The following is a 19045-nucleotide window of genomic DNA, read 5'->3' on the forward strand; positions in this document are numbered from 1 at the left end:
TTCTTGAAAACTCTTAACCATTCTACGCTTTTATTTGTTTCTTCTTCAATATTTTCTTGTCTTTTTACTCTTTTTAATGGCATTCCGCTTGCTTTTCGCTTACTTATACCACAATTTTATACATTTTGTATATTTATTGTTGCGATTTGTTTTGGATCTCATCTCTACTCATCTCATCCCGCTCTAGGCCAATATGTTTTGAGGTGAGACGCATTGCTTACCTAGAATCTTACCGATTCGTTTACGCAGAAAAAGTGTCGATTAAATAATTTTTATTTACTGCAAGTACTTGCAAGTATTACAGCGTGAATTTTATTTGCACGAAAGTGAATTTTTAACTGCCAAATTGTTGGATTTAGAAAATAAACGCAATAAATCATTTTTAAGCAGAAAATAAAATTTTTGCAAAAACAAAAGTATTTACAGTTAAGTGTTAATGGGAAATTTTCACAGTAAGTCCACATATTTTTAGTATTTTCAAGGTAAACTTTCACATGACTCGCCTGTAGGCGGACACTTGTAAATTAGCCAGAAGAGAGTGTTGATATTTTCTTTGAAGTAGGCGTGCGAAATTTGAATTATTTCAGTGCAACTTGTGATATTTATTTGTATTGGCCGGCGCAGTAATGAATAATAAATATTAACATATGACCTTGATTGGGAAATATGAAAGACTTGAGTGTTTGCTAATTACGAAATTAAATTCATTCAAAAATACTTTGTTTTGCTGTCAAGTGTGAGTTTTAGCCTTGAATTGACCTTGTTTGATAAAGAATTTTAATGGATTTGTAGTGGGTGGCCGCAATCATGCGTTCTTATCCTTCTTACCATACACTTGATTGGGAGTTTCGCCTAAAAGTGTGCAGTGCCACGCCCTTTGTCCAGTTCTTATACCGACGCACATGCAACTCTGCTGCTTTGACCACCGATACTCCTCCCTACTTTGACTTGTAGTTTTTTTCTGACCTAGTTATAGCACTTTATAATTTTACAATCTGTAATACCAACATTGAGAGTTTTATCATGACAGACAACCCTTCTGTCGAATTTGGTGTTAGTCATTAAAACTGATCACATAGTTATATACAGTTCCTTTGGAATGATCCAAACCCATTAAGGTGGATATTAATTCTAATGCAACGATTGGAAAATCCAACATTGTTGAAGGAATGACTCTTCGCTGAACCTCTTGCGATTTTCTCCGGGTAAGAAGAATCATACGACCTCTTACATAAATACTGAAAGTTACATACAATTCCTCAGTCTCCGTACTGTAAATTTATAGTCAATTAAAATATAATTAAATTAAAGGATTATTGTATAATTAGCTAATTACTTCATTAGTAGTCAAATTGTGAACACTGTTAAGCAAATGAGTTGAAATTTACTTAAATGATGTTCTAAAAAATGCAATTAATTGAGGCAATTAAAAAAATTATTAATTATCTCATCGTGTTTTCTGTTCATACATCCTCAATTAATTTAAAAAATTATTATTTGATAGCTTTTTATGGTTTCATTCTGGCATTTATATTCAATGTAAATTGAGTGCTAATTGAATAATTAGTTAATTACTACATTTGAAGTTAATTTGCGAACAATTATGTATCAATTAGTTCACATTTTTTTGATTTCTTGAAGTTACATAAAAATCATCAATTTATACAAATCTAAATTTAGTTTTTTTTCTTTATCCCCGATTGAATGGTTTCAATTTATCAGTTCAAAAATTTCATTGATTCAGCTAATCTTTTCAAAAATGCCAACAACAAATACCGCACACTAAAACAATAAAAAAAACTCGGTGTTAAAGACCCAAAGCAGGAAGGAGAACATTTAATATCAAAACTGTCACTTTGATGCATAAAATAACGAATTTTACGCAAATATACGAATATTTGAATGTGAGAAATTCTGTTTTTTGTTGTTGTTAACTTTTTTCGACTGTCTTTTCCCATCAAAAATTAGTTGCGGATATCTTTATCATGCCTGCCAGCCGAGCAAATTGAAACGATCGATCAAAAAAACGGTTGCAGCAAAGCGAAGGTGACAAGCCACTGACGAAATATTCAGGCACGGACACTGATACATAAGTATTTATTTATTTATAAAAAAATATTTGCAGTCATATTTATAATGGAATATGCAGTGTCTTAGTATGGTAGTGGTGGCTTAGAAATAATAAGCTTGAATTAGGCTAGACACTTGGTCTCGTAATCAGTTCGGAATTTAAGCTCCTGAGAGATTTGAATATGAATTCCATTAACCGGGCTGGAAAACAGATAAATTATTCCAAATACAAGCACTACTTTCAGACAGCGAACATAACCTCAACTCATATAATTTGATTTGAGTTACAGACGACAGATTGAGTAGAAAAAAGATGAGAATGGTCGGTGGTGAGTCAGTATTGGAAATATTGAGCGAAAACCTTTATATCTAATACGTTTTATGGACATTTAAATGGACTATCCAGAGCTCTTCGAGGTGATTGACCTCATTCCGCATAGGTAGGATTGCTATATATCGAAAATTCTTTCATGTTGGTCATCCTTGATCGGCATTCCTTCAGAAGACCTCTAGAACGAGTTACAGAATATTTATTTCGAGCTTTCGAATCTGGAGTAGCTGGAGCTCGAATAGTTAAAATCTGGTTCCGCTGAGGTAGAGTAGAACCTTAGCTGATCGCCAATTTTACAGAGTTTGATTAGAGAGTTATGTCAACTTTGGCTTCCGAACTATAGGTTGTTTAAATTAAGGAAATTCAGCAGGATAATTTCCCGGTACTCGTGTTATCTTCGGAGAATTTTGTGCTTATGAGAAATATGAGCTTTTTAAGGAAATCCGATGATGTTTGTTTTATGTTTGAAGCCAGGAGATTGAACGATCTTACTCGATTATTGGATCTATTTGAAGCGAAATACAGAATTTATACTGACAGATCCTTGGGTAAGCAAATCTGTTTTATTTATAAAATAAAAATGCTATGGCTAACCCTGAGATTCTTATGAATACTGTCACTTGATCTCATTGGGTGATTCCAGTAACCGAGTCGAATTCCGTCTCAGAAGATAACCGAAGATAGTCAGATGGTACTCATTTCGCACAAAGCAGTAACTAAAATGAGAACCTGTGAGAAGAATATACATTATCTATATACTTTCTAGGCCATGGTTGACATAAGAATATTGTCTGCCTCACGCTTTCTCTTGCTCTACTCATTATTAGCGAAACAAGTGACGTCTCAAAGAGGCTCGAATACATCAACGATCCCATAGTTTCCTGAGATCCTTCAAAATGTTACCTTGTTAGCTCTAGGTAAACACTGAATTATATAAAATATATTCACAATTCCTTATTAGTACTAAACAAATAATATCGCATACTACAGAGTAAACAAAAACAAAGCGAGGTTCAATTGACATCGTAGTTTGCAAGGCAAATAATTGAATTTAACTAGAATAGAATTTAAAAATAGCACAGTAGGTGAGCTATAATTAAAACATTTTGCGGTCGCCTGCATTAAGCATTACACCCACACACCAACCAACCAAGCGAGCGTGTGCTATTTAAAGCGCATTCTATAAATTGAGCTTAGACATCGAGCTGCCACGAAATGAAACGCTTTGCTGCCTAGCCTAGCCTATATCAGATGCAAGCAAATGCGGGCATTAAAATACCATTTTTTTCATATTATCCAGTGTCTCTGTGTGTGTGTTTGTGGCACACTTGTGTAGTTGCCTCGTATTTTATCGGAATTCAAAACTTTCGAGGTTTTTTCCTACAACTATGGATTTGCATGCAACTGTAAGCGTGTGTGAGTGTGTTTGTAGCGCGGCTTGCATCGCTTGCGATTAAGTGTAAGTCAAGTGAATTGTGAATATCATTTTATACGCCCCGTCGGTTTTTGTGTCACACACTTGTTTTGCCATTAAAAAATTATTTTTAGCTCTTTTTATTAATTGCATATATCCATTACAGTTACAAAATGCGCGCTAATATAATTATCGCTTTATTGCTACTTCGTATGTATGTGAGTGTGTTGTTGTTGTGTGTTCATTTTATATGTAGGAAGGTGAAGAAAATATTAACAACGTTGACAATAGCAAAAACAAATTATTATGATTTGTGCTTCGAAAACAATGTAACAAGCTTTTTGCATAAAATCTTGGAGAAAACAACAACAAGTGCGCTATTTTTAGATTACTAATTATACAATAATAGATTGTCGATAAAATGTATATATATATAACACTGCATATATTTCCCGGGTTGGAATTAGTTTTAGAAATGTACAAAAGTGTTTTTGAGGTTAGGTTTGTTATAAAAAAAAAAACAAAAAACCAAAATTTAAATGGGTTAGTTAATTGACACAATTAAGTTCTTAATTGAGTCATTGAATATATCGTTCAATTAGCTTTGGTAATTGTTATAGGCAGCTTCAGAGGGTGCAATGAAGAATTTAAATTTATTTTCAATTAAATGCTAATTGCTCAATTAGCTAATTGTTTCATTACAAGTCAAATTTTGAACAATTATGGGTCATCTAATTGAAACTTTTATAACTGTCCAAAGAAATTCTAAAAATTTTTTACCAAAACCAGTCAATTAATTGAGGCAATTAAGTTGTAAATTGACCCATCATGTTTGCGATTCAAACAGACTCAATTTAGCATAAAAAGTTATTATTTGATAGGGTTACAGCGTTGCAGTCAGCCATCTAAATTCTCTGTAAATTGAGTGTTAATTGAGCAATTAGTTAATTACTTAATTAGAAATAATTTGGAAATAATTATGGTTCGATTAGTTGACATTCACTCAATTTTCTAGTGAAAATTTTCGACTTACAAAGACTTAATTAGACCACAACGGTGAGGTCCGCTTTCACTGAAAATACTATATTTACGAAGTTCACGCTGTTGATACAGAGGATCTTAGATACTACTTTCATGATTTGTTTTTTAAAGAATATGACGCTCGAAAGATAGTGGAAAAATCTTTGTAGAAAATTTGAAAATGTTTCCAGGCCTTTTACCCTGATCCGCTGGCAGGCAAAATCAAATTATTACAATTCTCTCTTATCTCTTATTGGAGAAGAAGCTCGACCAACTATCCAGTCGAAACGTGAGATCATATCACGAGTATCTCTCTATATAAACCTCCAAAAGCTTCGTGGTTAGCCTGAAGTATAGATTATAGAGCTCTGGGCTTAAAATCTGAGGGGATTATTTCAGTAAATCTCAGGTTGTTATGAAAAGATAAGGAAAAGAACCAGAATTGACCTTTAAAACTATGGGTCCACTTTCGATATATGAAAGTATAATCTTACGAAGATCTATACCAATTAAAGCCCAACCCTTCAACCGATTCAGCTCAGGGTACAAAATTGGTGTGTTAATGAAGCCACAGACCAAATAAGCCTCGTTCTTGTGTTAGAGAACCAAAACACATTCCAGCTGCTTGTCACAACTCAATCCTGAGTTTATAGCAACAACATTAACCAATTCCTCTCGTCTTCATCAAAGCCAACCTGTAGCACGCGAAAGTCTCCGGGTGAAAGGGGAAGAAATTCTAAAATTAATTTATGCACAACATTTTTGTTGCGATTCTTCTTGGCAACAAACAACAATTGCACCGCAAAGCAGCGTAGCAGGCGTACAACAGCAAATGACTGCAATAACAACAGCAACAACAACGTCGATGGCTATTTTACATACTTAGCAACAACTGCCACTGCCACTGCTATCACTGTTGTTGTTGTTGTTGTATTTAAAAATAAATCGCAATTTTATTGAATTCGTATTTCTACCTACATTTTCAACCTGTTTGGCGACATTCCACAGCAATCAGTCGCGATGACGTTTCGCTGTGCTGTGTGTGTAGCGCCTAAATGACTGGAACGTCGCGGCGCATGTGCAGGCGAACTGTATGACAAACGGGTGCACCAAGTGACTGACCGACTAACTAACTGTCTAACCGACAGCCGCAACGGGTGAGTTAGTGTGTGACTGACAGCCTGAGTAATCGAGTGGCGGCTGTCAGGCTAAGTGAATAAATGTGCTACCAAAATGTACATATGTTGGGCTGACAAGTACTGAATGTTGTAGTTGCTGTTGTTGGACCTAACATTGCAGCGGTGCGTGCACTCGGCTGTTTAATATTCACGAACGGCTGTGCAGCAGTCTTTTCAATCAGGTGCTTTACACGCGCAATTGTAATGCGTTTCTTTTTTTGTTGACATATGACTGATATCTGTCTCTTTATTAAAGCCCGGTTTGACATTGAAATTTTCTGGCACTTGGCCTTCTTCATTTGTCCCTCTTTGCTGGGCTTTGCATTGATCTGTGGCGTCCTCATTGACCACACTACTCCCCAAATAACAGTTAATTTTCGGTTAACAGAGTGTCATCTCTTTAGAGGTATGAACAGTAGGAAGAAACTTCAGAGAGAGATGGGGTTGAGACACAATTGAATCTGATTCTATAATTTTTATATTGAGACTGTTTTTGTGTATCACAAGATGGTCCAAATAGCCATTGTTGACTTCTATGAATTAATTTTAATATGTCAGCCTTTGCGTAGCTTCCCCGAAGAATGCTTTGATGGAGGAAAATATAAGCCTATACTCTTCTCGGCTTTTTGTTCTCTTACTAAATAATTTCTCCATCAAATTTAAAGAACCGAACATCTTTTCTTTGTGGCATATCTATGTAAAATACTCCCTGAAGAATAATCCATCAGAAGTCTTTATCAAAAAATTTCTTTAGAGGAGAGACGCTGTGAGACCGTTCTGTCGTCGGCGAATTCTACCCCTCTATAACACTTGGAGCATTCTATAGTCTCTGTGACTATGGACAGCAGACATATTCTTCAAACGTCATACGACATCTTCATCGGAGACCTGACACTGCCTTTGACGGGAGACCGATTCTAGCAACAATGGTTTCTAATAATGTAGTCACTCTATGGGACATTCCCCATTTTACGAGACCATGTACATGAAAATGGTACTTAGCCAAAGATTCATCGGATTCCTACACTGTCTATGTCGGTGGACCGGTTCCGGTGAGATTGAGTTCTATCCATCCGTAACACTTCCATTCTACATCTGTAGGACTATGAACAGCAGTGATCTTTTTTAGCAAACTGACTCTTCCAATGTTGAGAGACCGGCTCAAGCGACGACTGATTCTAATAATTCCTGAAATTTGTAGTGACTGTACTATTATCTATAAGACATCTAAAAATGAGATTCTACATTTCACATTCTATGAGTAACCGCCATCTACATGGTCTTTATCCAATATTTCTTCGGATACCTTACACTGAATATGTCGGGATCTCGCTTTCAGTGACAATGTTCATACATGCTACAGGACTATAGGGATCCGACATCTAAATTATCTTTATTCATATTTTCTTTAGAAATCTGACACAGTTGGGGGATCGCTTCTAGCGAATTCTAACCATCCATTCCACATTCTATGGACACCCGACTTCTAAAAGTAAAGAAATTTTTCGAAATTTGTTTGGAGTTTCAGAACTTGAAACCAGCGACTTCTTTCAATATTATCAGTAAGCAGAGACACATAATGATGAAAGCTGGACCAATACCTTAACTCATGAAAAACATATGATCGATGCTAAGATACCTAAAACTTACAACATCCACACCAGACCAGCGATTCAAAGCCGAGCTCGTCACAAGACTGTTTGTCACCGCAAAATGCGGAACACTTCGATCCGCAGCACAGCACCGCCCAGCTCAGATACCGATGAGCTGGTCGCTCGGCAAGGGAGCAAAGTAGAGTGTAGATGAGCGAGCAAGCGTGTTGTCGCTTGGCAGCATCATATTTCCTTATCAGCGGCGTAGCGTGCAATGACAACGGCAACCACAACACAACAGCGGCCGCAGCACGCAACGCAACAACCATACGCAATGCTGAACGCACAACACAATTACAACAACAGTAATAGCAATGACAGTCGTTGTCATGTGTATGTCGTATGAGCGATGGCGGCGGCGTTGGTCTTTCTTACTCACACCCGGATCTCTTAACCACCAACACCGCAGCCACTTAGTCGCTTCATCACCTCGCCGCTTGGCATATTTTGTTCGCTATTGTTCGTTCGTTTGCTGTTGTCGTTCTTGCTTACTTACTTAGTTTCAAGCTTTTGTCTTCGCTGCCTGCTGACTGCCTTCTGCTGCTGCTGCGCTACGATTTCAATCTGGACTGAGTTCGAGCAATACTATACGATCTTCAGCACGCTTTTTCTTGTTATTGTTGTTGTTTTTAATTTAATTTCTTGTTTTTAATTATTAATTTATTTATGACATGAATACACTGCTGCCATATGTGAGTGTGTGTGTGTGTGTGGTGGCTAATGTGTAGCCGCATTTCAAAAGCGTGTTCACGTCTGCTCACTCAGTTGTCAGTTGAACTCTTTTTCATTTTGTCACTGCGGTTTTGTGCCTCGGCGGTTGGCACTTGGAGCGAAGCGTTCGGCTTGGTACGCGCCGTCACTCTTTTACAACTCTAGCTTATTTAGCTCACCATCGCTTTGCCATCTGTTATACTCATACATATATATTAGTATATATTCTTTATATATAAATATCTGCCTGTATTAAGCACTAGGCCGTCGATTGTTTTAGCAGCCACTATAACTATCTGTCTGGTTTACTACTACTTTTTTGTTGTAATTCTTCTTTATACTTCGAAGTTCAACTGTTGTTGTTATTGTTGCTATTGCTATTGTTGTTGTTGTTTGATTTGTTCTCAATAGTTCTATTATTATGTGGTAGCTTGTTTTTATTTACTATCTATTTCTTGTTTTACACCATATTGTTTATAGTGTGAATGCTCTGAAGGATGTTGACTTATTATGGGTATTCACTATGTCGCCGATTAGTTGTACAATGATATCACAAAAGATATCCGCTAATATATTTATTACAAGTTGGAATACAAATCATATTATATATTAGAAAATCCGGAATTAACGGCTGGAGGTCTTATCGAACTACATAGACAATAGAAACTGGAAGTCGATCACTATAAATAGTAACTGTTCTACGTTTTCCTTCAAGAACCTTGGGTAACTCGTTTAGTATCTAAGTAGATAAGATCTAGCCTAAGACCCCGGACCCCGAGAACTTATATTATTCGCGGTAGTACCTAGGAAGTTTTCCTAACTCAATTTTCTCTCAAAGTGGACACTTTGGCATTGAGTGTTCCAAGCGTTTATTGTAAGAATCCATACCGTATTGTTCTGATTTCCCAAGATCTAATATCTTGTGATATTATTAAAATATTAATGTGAGTTATTAAAATATTAAATCATTTATTATCTTGACTTGGAATTTTGGTCATTTTATGTGGCCACCATAGATAACAATAGAGATCGACTCTCTTCCTTTTAGGTTTATGAAGCTGCCAAAAAGCCTTTAATAGGCACATCTTCCAAATTCTCACAAAGCAATTTCTATATCTAACAGACAAATTTATTTCGACAGGAACTGTATTTCGGCGATCTAATCATATTCAGGTCTAAAATTTAATCAGTGATCGGCATTAGAATATATCAATTAGTACCCAGTAAATATTTCCTTCGTTATAATGAGCAAGATTTCAAGCCGCTTGTTTAAAGTCAGACTGTCTGTCTCTCACACCTAGAACCTCAAAAAAAAAAAAAAAAATACTCAAGCTAGTGATATTTTTTCATAAAATATAAGAAACTTAAGTGTATGAGGGCGATTTGATAAAGTTGACAGGGACAGTGAGAGTTCTTGTCGAAGTAAATATTCATTGAACCATTTTACTAAGGATTTTGATAACGGATAAATAAAAAAATATGGTGTTCACTGGGAGAACGAACTGGAGACTGATGATTCGAGCTTAAAAGACTACTTGCTGGGAAGTAGAAGAGAATCTTCATGCTAATTCTCTATTTCACGCAGTATTATTCCTAAGGTTTAAAGTCTATAGCAGTTTTTAGTGGGATTGTTTGAAAATATTTTTTTTTCTTTCGAAAATAACAAAACTGAAATAATTTTGTCAAGTGTCACTGGATTTGATTTTATAAAAAAAATCTTCAAAAATCACTGCCTTCTCAAACTGCCCTAGTACTCTACATATTATAATATTTCAATTTCAATTTACTCAACTTACAATTTTTGACCGGTTCAAACCGAATAATTGCAGCGATAAGAAGAAAATCCATCAGATTGGCGTTTCGATTACGAAATGTTAGGTTAGGTACGAAACACATACAAACAAAAATAAGCAAATAAGCATAACTTGTTGTTCAATAAACAATGTAATGTCATTCATAAGATTGGAAAAGAAAGTATTGCATTACAAGGAAGCAACAACAAACAGCTGAGGAAATTAAAATTTTTTTTCGCATTTAACTTTGAATTCAATATGAATATGTAAATGCATTAAAGCACTTGTGTTCGCCTCACACTAACTAAAGCAAGTAAATATATATAATTATTATATAAAAATGATAAGTTTGTTTATTAGACAATGGTAGTATTAGTTATGGAGGGAAATCCTTAGGTGGAAGATGTCAAGTTTCAGTATTTAGTTATCTCTTAATATTATTCTTGTCTAGAAATTATGTCTTCAAACATCTCAATTCAGTGGAATTTCTAAGAAAAGTTGATGATTCTTTAGTTCATATTACTTTTATGTTATTTCAAATAAATCCAAGAAGCTTTATCTACTCATATTCACAGCAGCTTTAAGCTACTAAACCGCTTATGAAACTTGCCAATCAGCCTTTTGCTCACTTTTACACTAAAAGTTAGCTATGCTAAGAAAATAAAAGCATTTAAAATATGCAAAATTCAATATATGAACCAACAGATCCATTTAAAAACATCGAAAAGTATACATACTCACAGATACATACATACATATATAAACATACATACATTCATACACATACATATTGAGAGTTTAGAAGTGAAGTGAAGTGGACGTTTTTTGTGTGAGGTCCTGGGGGTTTTGTACGATTCTCCTAGTTTTTCACATCAACAACATTAGTTTTGCCAGAAGCTTCTCGCAAAACTGGTAAACTTTGAAACTTTGACCGGACACCATACCTACAGGAATAGATAAGTAGAAATTTCTTTTTTATTAAAATTAATTTTCACTTGCCTGTTATTTTTTGCGTGGCAAATTGTAAAAAACAAACATTATTTCCCCTATCAGTGATTAAGACAAAAAAAATGTGCTCATAATTTATTCTGCCGTTTTGTTTTGCTAGATCAGCTGATCCCCTTTTTGTTTTCTTTTCTCCTTTGGTTTTGGCGTTGCCAACCATTGGAAATATAAGCAGAGTTTTAGCGCTGATTACCCTGGATGTAAAGAATGCGTTCAACTCAGCAAAGTGGGCAAATATATTCAAAGCATTATATACAATACGCGCCCCCAAATACTTGATAAATATTATTATGAGCTATTTTGAAAACAGAAGATTGATCTTCGACACCGACGAAGGAACTAAGAGCTACTCTATTTCTAGCGATCTTGTTGTGGTAGCAGTATCTAAACAGCTCGGTGACCTTCGGAACAAATGAAATGAGTGTATAAATGGTCTGCGCCAATGGTTCTCTTCCATGAGCTTGGAACTGGCGGAGCACAAAACAGAAGTATTGCTTATAAGTACCAGGAAACTTGAGGAAAAAATAACCCTAACTATTGGAGAGTGTGCGATTATTTCACAGCCAAAGTTGAAGTATTTAGGGGTAATATTAGACTCTAAGCTTAAATTCAAGGAACACTTGGCGTACACGGCAAATAAAGCAAATAAGATTTATAACGCCTTATCAAGAATGATGGCAAATAGAGGCTGCGTGCGTTCCAGCCGGAGATTTTTAATTGCAAAAGCCATGAGCTCCGTAATATTATATGCGGCCCCAATATGGGTCCAGGCGCTAGACATAAAAGCGTATGCGAAACCAATAAATGTTGTACATCGACTCTCAGTAATAAGAGTAATAAGTGCTTTCCGCACTATATCCAGCGAAGCGGCTGAAGTACTGGCAAGTATACCGCCCATAGACATCCAGGGTGACGAATTCGCAAGATTAAACGAACTCTCAGAAATAACAGACACCAAAAAGAGAGACGAGAGAAATAAGAGCATAACAATGTGGCAGCAGCGGTGGGAAACCTCAACTAAAGGACGGTGGACCCACAGACTCATACCTGACATCCACTCGTGGATAAATAGACAGCATGGGGACCTTGATTTCCACTTGACCCAATTATTAAGTGGTCACGGATGCTTCAGAAGCTACCTATATAAATTCCGTCATGACACTAGTCCGTGTTGTCCCTTGTGTACAGAGTCCATAGAAGACTGTGAACACATATTTTTTGAGTGCCCCCGATTTTTAAGTACAAGAGATAGGCTTAAAATTGCCCTAGGAGGTAGTTTAATGGTGGAAAATTTGACTGCACTCATATGTCAGTCCCCCGATAAATGGAAAGCTGTTAGCGAAGCAATACTTAATCCACGAAGTAATACTTAATCCGGTGGTTCCGTGGGAGAGTCTTGTGTTGGGAGTAGGTTAGGTTTAGCGGATTAAAGTTCCGCACTCCGGCTTTCGATGCTTCCCCTACTATAAAAAAAAAAAACAAAAAAAAAACACATACATATTTATGAGCATATTTGCATACGTATTTTACGTAGCCAGCCTTCAAAGTTCAAATCTTGCCAGTGGCAAAGGAACAAGAAATCACATCAACAGTTTAACAGCTGCAAAGTCAGCTGAGCGAATCGAACGGTAGCAACGCATGCGCAAAAGAGTGCCAAGCACACGCCAACTGGTTTATCATACATATCAAAAAATGAAAATAACTGAAATATGGCAGCAGAGTTTATAAGAAATATATAAAAAAATAAAAATTAACATAAATAAAATAATCTTAAATTATGTAAATTGAAATATGTATGTAAAATGAAATAATATGAATATAAACAATAATTAAATATTTGAAAGTTATAATATAATTTAATAATTAAACGGATCAAATTAAGCGCGTTTATTTGAAATTTATTAAAATGAGAATTATTTTATGAAATAATTAAATTTAAATTAAACAATTAACATTAATGAAACACTAATTGAATTAAATTTATTTAAAATAACAATTCAAAGTTATCCAATTTAATTATTAATGTAATTTATTTTAAATTAGCATAATTATAATACCTCTTGATGAAAGCGATTTAATTTGTCGATCAATTAAATTAATTTAAACAGCACTGAAAGGAACTGATTTAATTTAGATTTAATGTATGCAAATTTCGTTAATTTAAACATTAGAAATTCTTCAACAAACTTAAATTAAATAAGAATGCGATTAAATTGACTAAACGTTAGTATTAACATCGTCACATATTCAGCCCATCATTATAAATAAATATATTATTTATATTTTGATAGAAATTAAACACAGTTTATTTCTCATTTGAGTCTATGCAATTAAACTTTATTTAATTCAATTAAGATAATAAAAAGCCAAATTAATTGATTAATTAAAAATTTTATTGAGAATTCTGTTTTTGCCTTTTATACTGCCGTCTGGCTACTCGATAACCGATCAGCTGTTATACATTTTTGTTTTTGCTTTTCATAAGAAGTTGGTAAGTTTCATCAGCTGATTAATATTTTCCTACCGTAGCTTCTTTTATCAAAAAATTCAGCCAATCGCAGTCAAAGAACGTATGTCTTTGTCACATAGTTGCATTTGATTTGCAAGTCGATTAAAATTCAATTAAAAATAAATGTAGATTTCTATTTTGTATGGTAAATCGATTTTAATAAGCACTTTAATCGAGCAGAAGCCGGTTAATTGATCAATTAGCTCCTGTCTAAAAACGCTATAGGGCTATTTAGTGAAAAATTGGTTTACTTAATTCATTTAATTCGCTATAACAACTCTGTCAATAAACTCAGCTTAATTTATGTTCGATTAAGCCCACATGGTTTGAAAGAAATACTCTTATTTATAATTAAATTAAGTCGCCAGTATTATCCAATATTAGCTGAACGACAAAGCCGCTATAATTGGGACCATCTATCTTTAATATATTATAATTATATTCAATTCTGTTAACATAATTCGGTTTAATGTCATTCAATTCGATTCAATTGAATTCAATTAAGTTAATATGCTAAATGAGTTTAACGAAAATTAATAAAGTTTTTTGATTGAAATTAGGTCACTTGAATTAAGGTGACTAACTTATACTGATTGAATTAATAGCAGCAAATTACATTAAATTAGCCTAATTGAGTTTACATTTAATTTTATAAAAAAAAAAATTTATAAAGAAATTATTTAAATCTAAATTAAGTAATTAAAAACCGATAAAAAATATTTTAAGTGCCTCATTTGACTTAATTATCTCAAAAATCTTTTACATTTCAACTCAGTACCCAGTTTATTCCGTGTTAATCAAATTGGCTCCACTTAAATCACTTCTTTAATGCATTGATTTATTTATTTTTAATTAAATCATAGTAATTAATTCAATTAAATTAACTCAATTAAAAAGAAATACTATTTTATTTACGTCAGTTGGTTGAAAAACAAAAATATTTCCGAAAGAGCAAAAAAAACACATACAAACAACAGTAGTATCAGCAACAGCCAGTTCAAACCAGTAAAAAAAAGGATATATGTACGGTAGATGTAAATGCATAAAACATTTAACACTTAACGCATACTCAGGCACGTTTATTGACACCACCAAACAGGAATTAAAAGTGGTCGATTGCCTTGGCGTTCGCATCATCGTTGCGGCGGCAACAGCAGGTGCCACAAATGCCCGTAAGCGTGTTGCATGGATGAACAAGTGGCATAAGCCAAACAACTTAAAGCGAGTTTGATTTTCTTAATGCCAAAACGCTGTGGCGTATAAAGCGCAAGGAAGTGAATTCGGTAGCGACAATTAATGGCATCAACGGTAAGCTTTTAATGATATAAAATACGATGGCATTGGCGACTTTATATGCCATCAATAAGAGTTGGTGTTATAACCATTAAATCATAATGGAAAAATTGGTGTTTTCGGTGAGTTTTGTCTAGAAAGTCATTTCATGTTAGTAGGGAAGATTAAAGTGTTGGACCAAATTGGTCTAAATATACCATAACTATTGATTAGTTTAGGTTCTACAGCTGATCTCCAAATGGAAGTTCATATATAAACACTCAAAAGCAAATAATCCAGAATATAAATCTAAGTCCGAGTCTTTATTGAGCCAAAGATACTGTCCAACAAGGACAATAGATCAAGAAAGGTTAAACTGATCTTCGTGACGTAGATTAGGAATCAGAAACTAGTAGGGTTTCTACTTCCATTGACTAGATCTTTAGTTAATTTCAAATAATACTTTGAAATATCCATTTTCTATACTATGACTCTCTTGAAAAACGGTAAGTTTGCATATACTGGGATTCAGAAATACAGCAAATACAAGATAGGCCGAAAAATATCAAAGAACAAAAGCTAAAGGAAAAAGAATACAATTAAAACAATAGAAAATCTTAAAGACGTACGGAGCTGCCTCCTTACCGGCTCTAAAAAAAGTAGAAAGGGAATTAAAAAATCAACAACAACAATAACAAAATATTTATCAATATAAAATCAACAATACAGACATGCATACACTTCCAAAACAGCAACAAAACAAATACCAGAAATACACCAAAAAATCTACAACAATCCAATGGAAAAAAGTTATCAACATCAACAACAAACAAGCAATCAACAACAAGCAAACAACAAAAAAAGCAAGCAACAACACCAACAACAACTAGTTAAACAACCAACTATTTATCTACTCGATCAACAGGTGCGATAACGAGATGCGCAATAATTTTCAGTTGCGACTGCTACTGGTCATCAGCATTTTATATAAAAAAGTTGTATATTTCTGCTATTAAATGTTAACTGTTTGTGTGAGTGTTGTTGCTGTTGTTGTGTATGGGCGAAAAAAACACGAAAAATTAAAACTAAAGATAGCAGAATGACGCTTGGTAGACGGTAGCAGCAACGGCAACAGCGATATGATCATCAATAACAACAACACCACACAAAATATGCTGGAAGTCAAATCGGCGGTAATCCAGTTGTGGTGATCACGAATGTTGCTCGTGTTGTTTTTATTATTTTGTTTTTGTTTTGGGTTTTGCTTTTCAGTGTCAGTGTTGCATGCTGACCGTTGCAATCGTGAGGTGTGGGTTTGCAGAAGATGGTATGAAGTTTGTAGAAGGATGAACGAATATTTGATTGATCAGGATCCTGAGAGATAGTGGTCGAGGATTTAGAAGATGTCTTCTTTAAGCATCCCTAAAAATTATCAAGAAATTGGAGAAAGTCTAGCATTTCATTATGATTTTGTAAAGAACCCCGAGTTTGGCTTCTGGTTAGAATACTATTCCTAGAAAGAGAGCTTACCAAAATTGTTCTGTCTAAATCTGGACTGACCAGATATTTCTAGTTAAAAGCTAGCAAAAGGAGATCACTAGGTTCGGAGCTATTTATTCTAGTAATAATCTTGCCCACCCTTATACAGTCTGATTCAAAATTTATCAAAAAAATTTACTTTGTAAAACTTCTCGAAAAAAAAAATTCATTGAAGCATACTTTTTGGCGCGCTTAACTTTCCCTGGGACCAGTAAGACCTTTTCTATTTTCCACAAGATAGAAACCCCTAAATGATCGAGAAGCAAGAGTCTCTATTAGTATTTTTCTATGGCTAATATCATTGTCTTCAGCATAACCCAAAGTTTGTGAGGAAAGCAATAAAAAATTGTCTATAAACACAACAGCAAATGTAAAACTATTGCGCAAAAATGTTGTGTGATTAATTTAACAACTGCAACAACACCAACATACAAGCCTAGCAACATTAGCTTAGAGTTTTCTTTACAACAACAAATGTGTCTTTACAACAACCACAAACAGAGTTAAGTAGCGCAGTCATCGGTGTCTAAATTGATGTCGTTAAAATGTTGCTGCAACATCTTCTCGACAACTATAACACAACAACACCTGTTTGGCCTCACAAGCAATGTTGCTACCGTTTTACGCTTAACAGTATGTATCACATTTCCACACAAAAAAAATGTGTAGCCACTGTCGGACACCAGCTCACCGCCTGCTATCAGCACTGCCCCTATTTATCTCGTCGACAGCATCGTATGTCGATTGAGTTGCCAAGTGGTTCTTGTATGCGATGAGTTGCTGCTAATCAAGTGAGTGTTCCTTGATTAATATTAAAGAATTTGTGTGATAACTTGTCAAATGGGAGAGGGGACTGACTGACTGGCTGTATAGGTGAAGGAACAGGGAAAAATTAGTTGATGAAAATGAACTTGCATGAGAGATCTGTATCTTGAAGGAACATATTTGAGAGATATTGAAGATTGAATGCTTTTTTGAAGCCTTCAGAACTGGGACATAAAAGTGTTCCCAGTTTTTTTCACTTTTTCACTCTCTATAGTCGTGGTTTTGGTCGGTCTTTACTCTTTACTTTGCACATTTATAGTAGAAAAAATATAAGTTTACCATTTGTTCGACATGGCGTATAAGTAACCCGATTTAAAGACTACAAAAATTAAATTATTTTATTAATAATATTTTGAAATCAACTAATTGCTGAGTGAATACAGTCATGAGGCAAACTAAAAATGTTTTTGTAAGCGTTTTTAATTTTCTTTTACTATTATCTTCTACTCTACCATTTTATATATAATACACATATACTAGTGCCTCTCATCACTTAAGTGTATACATATGTACGAGTATGTAAACCTATTCAAAAATCTTTTTTTCTCCTTTTTTTTCTTAAAATTTTAACTGAAAGTAGTAGACCTTCATATTCAGTATTCACGCATAACCAAGAGCACATCCATACATACATATATATCTCATATGCATATGCTTGTGCTACAGCTATAAGCCGCGTATCTTGAGCACATACTCTGACAAGCGTTGTATATTTTATCTCGTTTAGCTATCAATTTCACACCTCATATGGACATTCGTATATAATATTCATAATTAAGTAAGAAATATGTTAATAAATTCGGTACAAGCGCTTAGTTAGTCAAAAGTAACATATCTGCCGGTTATACGAGTACTTTTGTGGTATCATATATACTCATATTACTTACTCATATACTAATATGGAAGTATACATACATATGTAAAGAAGTTGAAGTCAAAATTATGGTATATTAAAGAATACCCAGTAGGAACTTTAGTTGGCTCTGAGAGAGATTTATTTGCTCGGAAGTAGAGATCTACACATTTCAAACCAATTCTCAATTCATTTTATAAGAAGCTTTTTCAGCTTTTTTTTTATAAGAAGCTGGGCCATTTATTTTATCTATGGAGAAGTGACTGTTTGAAAGAATATGCTCATTTATGCCGAAAAACGCACTTTTCTTGTTTTTTTGATTAGATAAAGCATTTCTGACAGTAGCTTATATGGTATATTTAGGAATCATCGACAACTCAACTATCATTATACTAAAAAGTGGTCTCAAACTAGTTACACATAGCTTAAATTCGAACCACTTCTTTTTCTTTTTGTATAGAGTAAAATATGTGAATCAGATGAATCAGAATAATCAGATAATGGGTGCAGATAATCTCGTATACAGTTAGCTCTACATATTTAGCTGGTAACATAAACTCTCACCTACACATACATACTTTTATTTATCTCTCTCACTAGCCCAAATTTTCTTTACCACATCTTTGCTTATTTATTTCTATGTATACTACCTGGTATATAACCATAAGCAGCTATTGAAAATGATATGCATACCTCTTCTCTACCTCTTAGTATCGCATAATTTATGTTAATTTATTGGTCATTTCTGGTTTTTTCCTGAATTTTGTCGCGTGTCAAACACATTTGCAGCCAATTTTTTTCTACTTCATTTCATTTTTTAATAAATGGAAAAATTACGACTAGCTGGCACCAAATTTATTAAAAATTGTGAAA

At 34.3% G+C, this 19045-nt stretch overlaps 1 protein-coding gene across 1 annotated transcript in view; it reads right to left on the reverse strand.

Moving 5' to 3' along the window:
• Positions 1-19045, reverse strand: part of LOC105217010 (protein decapentaplegic) — a 114051-nt gene that overhangs the window by 94131 nt on the left and 875 nt on the right. The window lies entirely within an intron of this gene.

Source organism: Zeugodacus cucurbitae, chromosome 3 (genome assembly GCF_028554725.1).
Source record: "Zeugodacus cucurbitae isolate PBARC_wt_2022May chromosome 3, idZeuCucr1.2, whole genome shotgun sequence".
Lineage (NCBI taxonomy): Eukaryota > Metazoa > Arthropoda > Insecta > Diptera > Tephritidae > Zeugodacus > Zeugodacus cucurbitae.